This window comes from Coffea arabica, chromosome 3c (assembly GCF_036785885.1).
Source record: "Coffea arabica cultivar ET-39 chromosome 3c, Coffea Arabica ET-39 HiFi, whole genome shotgun sequence".
In the NCBI taxonomy this organism is placed as follows: Eukaryota; Viridiplantae; Streptophyta; class Magnoliopsida; order Gentianales; family Rubiaceae; genus Coffea; species Coffea arabica.
The window spans coordinates 19,621,806-19,632,221 of NC_092314.1; positions in this window are offsets into that span (position 1 = coordinate 19,621,806).

The window sequence follows — 10,416 nt, forward strand, 5'->3', positions numbered from 1 at the left end:
ATAAGGCTCGATTAAACGATTTGACTCGATTTGACGAAAAAAACAGATCAAAGGTGATGTTTTGGGAAGATTCAAAGGCAAGCAAGTAGCTATCAGCTGGAGTAAATGAGGCATAAAATCCATGATTCATCAATACAAATACAACTAAAAGTATCCACATTCTACCTCCCACAGTTAGCATCTTTAACACCCCTAAAAATCAGATTCACCACAAAGAAGAATAGAGAAGAAAAAAGGGAAATTCCCACTTGCTGGATTGCTTGACATGAAACTTTCAAATTCAGCAATTACCCACCAATGGTAAGGTGCCCACAAGAGCAGAAAATATGGATGATTCTAATTCCTCGGATCATAGTTCCTAAGTGTGCTGCAAAAGTACCCAAACTAACCAAAATTCCCCACAAAATTTCAAAACTCAGCAAAACATGAGCTGAGCCACCAAATTGAGAGACAAACAATTATCTCAAACAGCCACAATATCCCAACTACCTCAAGCTCAATTCAGAAACCAATGCCAAGATCTATCCAGAAATTCCTTTTCCCCACAAATATCACTAATTACTAACTAAAGAAAGCTGCTTTAAACAAGAACATGTCAGAAAAATATGTTCCTGGTTCAGAAATGGACCATAGTCCAGCAGAATTACAAGTGTTTGGACAGGATATAGAAGAATGAAGTTGAAAACTCTTGTCACTAACCTGACCCAGCAAAGATGACCTCAATACCACCATTAAAATGCAATCCCAGAGGCTGGAGCCTTTTACAGCAAATTGCAACGGCTCTTTCCAGGCTGTCATTTTAAACAGAGGAAAGAGCAAAAGAATTGAACCCACAAGCAAAACCTCTGAACCTTATACCACACACGACACACTCAAAAAACAAGTTTTCTAGACATTTATCCTACACATTAACATGTCATTAACCAGCGGCCAGCCTGCTCACACAATAGTCATACATTCGGCAAATGAAAGAAAAAGGCTTTAAAATATAAACATACTCCACAATACATAATAAGTTACGTCTCATAAATTAACAAGGTCCAAATAATGAGCTAATCTAGATTTAGAAACATAAATCTTCAAAGCTTTGGCATGTGAGGTTGCTCAAATCCGAATTTGGGCAAATTCATCACACCTAGTTGGTCAAATCATAACACAAAGGATTTTGAAGTCAGTCTTAGCTATATTTTTGCACACCATTATCCTAAGTCTGATTTTTTGAAGAGCACAAATTAAAATTATTTACATAAATATTGCACGATTCCTAAATCTGCATCAGGTATTTGGCGCTTCTTGAGCGCCCACAGAATTGAAGTACTTAGAAATCTGCAGATGCCTCATATGACGCATACTATTACTAGCAAATGGTGTCCATTATCCAGTAAAAGGAAAAAGAAAAGCCAAAGAGATATAGTGTCCTCAGGCTCTACTTCCCAAGTCCCAACTGGCTTCATTAAAATTGTGTAAAACGTCTACTAATGATGGCTGATATTAAAATATGTCGTCATCATAACTAGAAGCTACTACAAAATCTGATCTTGAAATGGCTAGGCATGTGTATATGTCCACCAGAACAAAGGGTTCTAACAGTGGTATACGAATGGAGTCATTTTTAAAAGTCAATACAAACTTTTATTACCTTTCCATTTTTAGCATTTAAAAGTTAGTCCCTCTACACATCAATACACTATCATAGAATTTAAATGTGGGTGCATTAGCATATTATAAATATGTCCAAAAAATACATAATAATTACATGTTCTCTCAAAATTTGAATTTTCAAAATATGACTCAAATTATAGGACAAAAGGAGCACGTATCAAGGTGTGAGGGGAGAATTCGGCTTTGCAAAAGCAGCATGGTCAAAAGGCCTCCAAGCTATAATGGTAATGGACAGACAATTTCTTGATGATGCAGATGATATCCAAAATCGAAATGCTTTGAGTGCATGAGTATTACTGGTCCAGTTGGCCTGTATTAGTATTGCAAAGCATAAACTAATATTCAGTATTCACAGGCTAGAACATCACCATCCTTCGTTCACAAGTGTGCCTTTTTGACTTTAAAAGAAAAAAAAAAATGCCACCACCATAGGAAGAACAGAATGAATGAATCTTTCTAACGGGTAAAAGGTGGAATTTTTCCCCAAGGCCTTAACTTTTAAAGGCTGCACAACTGGAGAGAGCTTCTTGTGTATAAAATACAAGGCTTATGTTTTCTAAACTACTACAACAGTTAGAGTTTGCAATTGGAAGCTCAGATTTCGTCCCCTTATCAATTCAGGATAACAAGTTTCCTAGTCGATCTTGGCCCATTTTAATGCCAGAGACACAGAGCCAAAAACAGAGGAGCACTTACCTAAGTGAGCCAGAGATGAGCAGTGATGAACCAGCGATGAACTAGTGAGATCTTGGTGCTTCGTCTTCGACACTCGGCAGCGATGAACCAGCACGGCAGGACACAGCCGACAGGAGACGTAGAGCGCGGCGGACTGGCGGAGGCTGGAGAGGCAGAGAGCAGCTTCGATTTGGAGCGATGAACCAGCACGGCAGGACACAGCCGACAGGAGACGTACAGCGCGGCGGACTGGCGGAGGCCGGAGAAGCAGAGAGCAGCTTCGATTTGGGACTTGGGACTTGGGACTTGTTAAGGCGATGGCGATGGCGATGGAGTCTCACAGATGCGGCGAGCAACGGCGTCGGCGACGAACGGAGTGAGGGTGTAGATCTAAATCAGTCAGAGTCAGCTGCCGGCTGGTAAACTGAATTTTTTTGCTAGGCTTTCTTCGAACAGAGAAGAAAGTCGCACAGTCGGCACAGAGAAGGAAGAAATGTATATTATTTAAATTATAAATATTTATTTAATTAATGCCGGCTCGTCGAGCTACTCGACGAGCCACGAGCTGGGATAATACGGCTCGAAACTCGACTCGATTGGGAGTCGAGTTACTCGAAACTCGACTCGAACTCGGTCAACCCGAGTTCGAGTCGAGTTGTTGACCGAGCTACTCACGAGCTACTCGCGAGTAGCTCGGCTCGCGAACATCTCTAGTGGTGAGTGGAGTTGGTCGGCAATAGCAAATGGAAAATGCTGGAATGAGAAGTGGGAAGTGGAACCGGCAGGAACTGGAATTGTTTGGAATGTTCCATGGCTGCATGGTGAATTTGAAATGGAGGAGGGGTGTTTTAGTCTTTTAGCAACTTGTTCAACCTTTCACTTAGGTCCCTCATCCTAAACTAATTCCAAAATTTATCCCAAATATAATTCGAATGCCTACTAATATTCTACCATTGCAAAAATTAAATTATCAAGATTCAACGTCCTAAAAAATAATGATAAGGGTTTTGAACCTAAGTCGTTATTAACTTAGGTCTAAATTAACGTTTACATTTAATGTTATTAACACTTAAAATAACTATCGAAAATCAAAGAACCAAAATCAAGGCAATAACATAACCTACATAAAAAAATTATTAATTTATCTTAGCAAAATCAAATAATTCAATATATTGCACAATTGACTTATTTACAGCTTTAAAATTGTTTTTACACACTTATTTAAGAACCAACAATAATAAAATTTATTAAAAGTCTAAAATGCACATGCAACACGTACATGTATGTATATATGTATATTTATAATTTCAAGGTTCTCACAGAAGAGATTCTTAGTCATGAAGTACCATATCTTAGTGTAATTGGTGCATTAATGTATCTTACTAATTATACAAGACCAAAAATATATCATTTGTTGTAAATCTATTAGCAAGATTTAGTTCTCTCCTACAAGATGATATTGGAATGGTATTAAGCATATTTTTTATTATTTCCAAACAACAGTTGATCTTGGTTTATTTTATTCGAATAAATCTTGACGTGAATTATTGGGTTATGCTGATGGTGGATATTTATCTGACTCATATAAAGCAAGATCTCAAACTAGATATCTATTTATATGTGGTGGTATAACTATTTCGCGGCAATCAACAAAGTAGTCAATAGCTGTTACTTCTTCTAATCATACTAAAATAATAGCAATTCATGAGGCTAGTTAAGAATATTTATGGTTAAGATCAATGACCCATTATATTCGAAAAAATAGTGGGTTATCCTCTAAAAGAGAAAATCCTCTGATTACATCATATGAAGATAATGCGGCTTATATAGCTATATTGAAAAGAGAATATATTAAAGGAGATAGAATGAAACATATTGCACCAAAATTCTTTTTTACTCATGATTTACAAAAAAAAAGAATGGTGAAATCGATATGCAACAGATCCAATCTAGCAATAATCTAACAGATTTATTTATCAAGACATTACTGACTACAATGTTTGAAAAATTGGTAAAGAATATTTGGAATGTGTCGACTAAGAGATCTCAAATGAGATTTGAATTAGGGAGAGAAATTTTAACACAAGAATAGTGTATTCTTTTTCCTTCATTCGGGTTTTTTTTCTACTGAATTTTTTCTTAGTAAGATTTTAACGAGACATATTCTTTGTGTAATAGACATCTAAGGGGGAATATTATGAAATAGACATCTATCACATTTATCTTATTCTTTAGATGGTGACAAATATTTCACATTGTTCGAGATGATAAAGCTATCATGATTTTTGAGGTAATAGAGATGACACGACTTTCAATAAAACTATTACGACTTTCGATAAAGTTGCATGAATGTCGATAAAACTATAACAAATTGCATTATCATCTTGAAAAAGTGGGATGTTGTATTTTCTCCTATAAATAGAGGTTAATCTTTTTGTAACAAAGTGATAGAAAACTAATGTTTCATTTGAATGAAGAAAACTGAAGTCAAGGGTTCAAATCTTGTCTCCCATCAATATACCACTATACATGGTTTCTTCTAAATTCATATAGATACGTAGTACACCCGTCTGGTCCGATGGTGATTCAGTACCCGTCGATTTCTCTAAGTCCTGTTGGACTACTTCCTCTCCTAACAGTACGCATAGGTTAGACTAGCTATTACCATCTGATAAAAAAAAGAACAGTACTTTTGTGATTACCCCACTTTTCCTTAGGGCGAACCCTAGGATTTTGGCGAGCTGCCTGCCTAATTTTCCCTAGGACTCACTACGAGCTAAGTTTATAACTTAGAACTACCCAACTAATAAGTTACTAATATATAAAAGAAGTCACTTCTTTCAAAATGTCATTCATTAACTACACCATAATATTTCAAAAATACATCAAGCGTCCCCAATTACAGCTATCAGAAGATCATTTAAATCATTTACATCCATAGTTAGACCAAAAATATAATCAAGGTCAGCGTTTTCAAAAAGTCCCTCTACTTCAAAATTCTGTTAAGGAAATCAAACTAAAAGGGGTGAGCTAACGTTCAGTGAAACCAAGAAAAACATGCAAGCAAACAAGTACAACTAGCATTGATAAAGTATAAATCAAGAAAGATAACAATGATATTGAAGTAAAAATTCACAAGAGAAATAAAGGAACTATTAATAAAGGATACAAAATCTCTCAGGAGATAAATCCACAATTCATGCTACGCCGGTACCTTTAAAACACGATTTTTCAATGTTGACATTTCGTCAACCAAACAAGTAATAAGTCCATACAACCCACTTTTTACCATTTTCCGTCCACCGTTACACCCCCTGTCGGGCCCAAACCCCAAACAGAAATAACGGTGGTAAAACTCGAGTATATCCAAGCAAGAATAAGTGTGGTCGATAAGATGACTCTCTAATCGACTTTATTAAGATAAAGGTACTGAGATGGGATGAGAGGCACATTCCACTCGAATTGAGTGTGGTACATGCTACCGTTCAGCACTTACAATATCCAAGCAAGAACAAGTGTGGTAGATGAGATTATTCTCCAATCGACTTCATCAAGATAGAGGTTGTTTATCTCAGTCCATAACTTTTGACGATTACAAAATAAATTGATCTTACTAATGTTCTCTAAATAGAGCTTTTCAGAAATGGAGCAAAACAGGGTCAAAGATTAAGTACAAAAGATGTTGAAGCTACTGTCGAACGCACAAGAAGACTGGATCGGACGTCCGACAACTTTTACGCAACTTCGGACGCATGAGGAATTTCACCCTCGGACGTCCGAAGATATTTAGTCATTCCTTCTAAGCTCACTGATCTCGATCGGACGCACATTATCAGAGCACCGGATGTCCGACAAACGTTGCGACACTTCGGACACAAAACTTTGGAAGCACCGAACGTCCGAAAAGAATTGAAGAAGAATTCTCAGTTTCACGTCCTACTCTTGGACGCATACATTGAAGGTACCGGATGTCTGAAATAATTCAAGAAAAATTTCTTGAGCTCACTGCCTACTTTCAGATGCAGGAAAGTGGTTTACCGGATATCCGATACTACCAACGGCTAGTTGACTCTTCAACTGCCTTCTGTCCGTTGGAAGCATTAATTGAGAAACTTTTTGGTCCCATATAAATAGGACAAAGTCAACCACTTCCAGGCAACTTTGCACATTGAGACTACATCAGATTTATAGTGATTCAAGTGTGAGAATACTCTTCAAAGAAGATTTGTACTCTTAGTTGTGTAACTTTCGATTAGTTTTTCAAGTGTGTTTCAATTATTTCAATAGTGTAACTCTGTAAGGGTTATCCAAGTGATAGTAAAACTTTCTTACTTGACCAAGTATGGCTTGGGGTAAGGAGAAAGTGATCTTTCTTTTGTACACAAAAGATTAGTTGTAAGTTGATCAACTTGAAGAAACTTGCTCTCTAAAGTGATATTCAAACTCAAGAGGAGTTTGGTACTTGGTTTGATACTCTATCTCTTTTACTTACTGTTTTGATATATAAATTGCTCATCTCTTCTACTCACAAGCACTTGTGCTTTCTCATCAATTGTTCCATTGTGTGGTCTTTTAGAAAAAGAGAGTAAGTACTCAAAAAGTGACTCATAATCTGGCCAGTTTTTAAACTACCTAATTTACCCCCTCTGAGGTTGTTTTCGATCTTTACAATTGGTATCAGAACTTGGTCTCCTAGAGATTAAGCTCAATTGGTTTTGGAGTAAAAATGACAATCAACAATGCTATATTCTTTGAAGGGCAATCTATCACTAGACCCCCAATGTTCAATGGATCAAATTATGTGAGTTGGAAGGAAATGATGGTTATTTTCTTACAATGTATTAATATCGAGCTGTGGTTTATTGTCAATGAAGATTTATATGATGTCTCAATAGTTGATGAAGTTACTCATAGACCAAGACCAAAAATTAGAAATGAATTGACTGGTGATGATAGAACCCACCTCACTTTGAATACCAAGGTTATGAATGTGTTATACAGTTCTCTAGATTCAAATGAATCCATTAGAGTCAAAAGCTATAGATCTGCAAAGAAGATTTGGGATAAATTTAGAGAAATCCATGAAGGGAATGAGAATGTAAGAGAACAAAAGAAGTCTATTATGGTCACTAAATATGAATCTTTTAAGATGGAACCTCATGAAAACGTTGATAAGATGTATTGTAAATTCAATGATCTCATTAAAGATTTAGAAGTGCTGGAAAAGGAATACCTCTAGGTGAGAAAAATATAAAAATTCTGAATACCTTATCCAAGGATTGGGAGAGTAAGGTGACTGCCATTGAAGAAACTAGATATATAAATTTCATGCCTATTGAATCTCTCATTAATTTTCTAACCTCTTATGAGCTGAAACTCAAGTCCAAAGTGCAGGAGGAAGAAGATGCAAAGGTGAGAAAGAGCATTGCTCTAAAGGTCTCGCAAGATAAAGATGACTCAGCTTCCTTGGATGGAAACGATATGGAAGGTAATGGCAGTGACATTGCACTCATCACAAGAAAGTTCAAAAGAATTCTTAATAACAGAAGATTCAGAAAAGGAGAACCTAGCAATCCATTCCCAAATCAGCTCAACAACTCAAGGAATAAAGGGAAGCAAGAGTTCAATAAAAAGCAAACTGACAAATGCTTTGAGTGTGACCAACCTGGACACTATGCGAGTGAGTGTCCAATGAAGAAAAAGAAAGAAGGAAAAATTGAACGAAAACCAAAGTTCAGCAACTTTCAAATCACCTGAAATGACTGCAATTCAGAAGGTGAAATCGAAAAGAAGAGGAATCTGCTCAAATGGCTTTCATGGCCATTGGTGATGAAGAGGTAACTACTTGTAACTCTCAAACTGATAGTGATAATGAATCTGATGATGATGTTAATTCTTTTATGGAAAAAATGCATAATAATTTGAAAGAATCTTATGTTAGAAACAAGGAACTAAAATAAAAAATCAATTTTCTGATTCAAGACAATGTAAATCTTTTCGACAAAACAAGAATCTGAAAAATGAAAATGAAAATCTGAGAAGGATTGAAATGGATCTACATGCTGAACTCGATAGAAAAACAAATTTTTGTGACATGTTTAGAAAGGAACAAGATAGTTTAAAAAGAAAAATGGATGATCTTAATCAGTTGCTTCAACATAAGAAACAAAACTGCTTTCAAAGGAATGATACAAAACCTCATTTTGGATTCATGGGAAAAGGTTGAATTCTGGTGCAAACGAATTTACCATTTATAAGAGAAGGTAAATCAGATTTGTTAAACCTGTCCATGCGAGTAACTCACTGACTATGTGCAGGTTTTGTTGTCAAATTGGTCACATGAAGAGTAATTGTTATGTGAGAATGAATATGAGAAATGGTATGAAATGCATGTGGATAGTTCGGCATAATACTGATTCTCAAGAATCCAAAATATAAAGGGTACCAAATATTATCTTGTGAACTTTTATGTAGGTGAACTTGGTGAATATTATAAAGGAATCAAAATGGTTCATAGATAGTAGATGCTCAAGACATATGACTGGTGATCCATCACAATTCATCAAACTCAAGCCAAAAGCAAGCGGAAAGGTAACTTTTGGAGATGATAACAAAATCAAAACTGTTGGAATTGGTGATATTGGTAAGAATGGTCAAATATTTGTTCACAATGTTCTTTTAGTTGACAATTTGAGCTATAACTTATTAAGTGTTAGTCAATTGTGTGATAGAAATCTGTTTGTATTATTCAAAAAGCATAAATGTCTTATTCTTGATTCAAAGTTAAACACTATTTTCAAAGAAAAAAGAGTCAATGACATCTATGTAGTTATTCTGAAAAATGTGGATTCGTCTAGTCTTAAATGTCTTAAAGTTGCTAATGAAAACCCTTGGCTGTGGCATAGTAGGTTTTGTCATTTCAACATGGATTTGTTAAAAGAGATTTCCAAAAAGGAACTTGTTAGAGATTTGCCAAAAATTAAATTTGAAAAAGACAGAATTTGTGATGCTTGTCAATTTGAAAAACAAGTCAAAGTTTCTTTTAAACCCAAGAAATGCTTTTCTACCACAAAACCTTTGGAAATTTTACATCTTGATTTATTTGGTCCTACACAAACGACTAGTTTAGGTGGCAAAAAATATTACTTTGTTGTTGTTGATGATTATTTTAGATACACTTGGGTGATATTTCTTGCACACAAAGATGATGCTTTCAATTGTTTCATTATTTGCAAAGGTTCAAAATCTGATTGGTTTGAAAATCATCAAGATCAGAAATGATAATGGCACAAAATTTCATTTTTGTGACTTTCCAGAATTTTGTGATAACAATGCAATTACACATGAATTTTCAATTGCAAGAGTTTTTCAACAGAATGGGGTTGTTGAAAGAAAGAATAGAACACTTCAAGAGGCTGCTAGAACCATGTTAAGTGAGTGCAATTTGCCAAAATATTTTTGAGCTGAAACCATAAATACCGCTTGCTATACTATGAATAGAGTTCTTTTAAAACCAATCTTGAACAAAATCTCTTATGAGTTGATGTTTGATAAAAACCCTATTGTTGAATACTTCAAAGTCTTTGGCTGTAAATGCTTCATTTTAAACATCAAGGAACATCTTGGTAAGTTTGATAAAAAATCTGATGAAGGAATTTTCTTGGGATATTGCGAGAATAAGAGAGATTTTAGAGTTTATAATCGAAGAACTCTGGTTATAGAGAAATCTATACATACTACTTTTGATGAATGTAATGATGATATTTTCAAAAGTTATGGTGAGGATGATGATGTAAGTGCTCAAGAATGACTAAAGAAACTCACAATCAATGATCAAGACACTGCTTCACCAGAAAATGACTCAAAAGAAAATGATACTCAAGACAGTCCAGTACTGGAAGACAATGACAGAGATGTTAGTACACCTAACAATCTTCCAAGAACCTGAAAATTTGTTCAAAACCATCCTAAAGAGCTCATCATCGGTGATCCATCAGAGAATGTCAGAACTCGTTCTTCCTCTAAACAATTGATGGATAATTTTGCATTAGTCTCACATTTTGAACTCAAAAATATTGT